The following is an 861-nucleotide window of genomic DNA, read 5'->3' as shown; positions in this document are numbered from 1 at the left end:
CGCATTATAATAAAAATATATAATAAAATTTAAAAATTTTAGAATTTATGAATATTTTATTAGATTTATATTTGAAAAAAATCATCTTATCAGTTCTCTCTGAAAAGAACATTGTTGTTTTTAGCATACATAATATGTGCCAATGATCAAATGCATCTCACACAATTTCACGCGCGCACGCGCGAGTGTGTATGTTTACATCACTGACATACATAAGCCATATGAAACACATACAACATACACATACATACACAGATACAGGATATCCTATTTTAATGAAAATAGTAAAATATCAAAACGAAGCAATTGATAAGAACGATTGAATAATTAGAGTAAAAGTTGTACAATTTGAAGAGGATAAAATAATAATAAAATCAATTTTCGAAAAAAATCAATTTTTCAAAATCATATAAAAATTATTGCAACTTTTTAAAATAGAGTTATATAATTTCTCTATATAATAATGATTTTTCTATCTTTTATTGTGAATATGAAAATATAATATTAAAGTTATTAAAAATCAATACTTTATGTTTATGAGATATTTTATACTTTATTTTGGCAAATCTTTACATAAATTATAAAATATTTCTTAAGAATAATGATGTGATTAATTAATGTGGAGGAAATATATAGTAGCTTTTCAAAAAAGTTATGTAATTGTATTATGTATTATAAATTGCACAATTTTTTTGAAAAACTGCATATTTTCTTTATAAATTGATACATCTCATTAGTCTGTGCATAAAAGTATTAAGATATAGTTAAAAAAAATTAAACTTATGAGATATTTTATATTTTATGTGGAAATATAAAATATTTTTTAAATTGTAGGTACATGCTTTAATACTTATATATATA

This window comes from Atta colombica, unplaced genomic scaffold (assembly GCF_001594045.1).
Source record: "Atta colombica isolate Treedump-2 unplaced genomic scaffold, Acol1.0 scaffold250, whole genome shotgun sequence".
NCBI classification, from domain to species: Eukaryota; Metazoa; Arthropoda; class Insecta; order Hymenoptera; family Formicidae; genus Atta; species Atta colombica.
The sequence above is the reverse complement of the archived record's forward strand: the minus strand, read 5'-3'. Positions refer to the sequence as shown.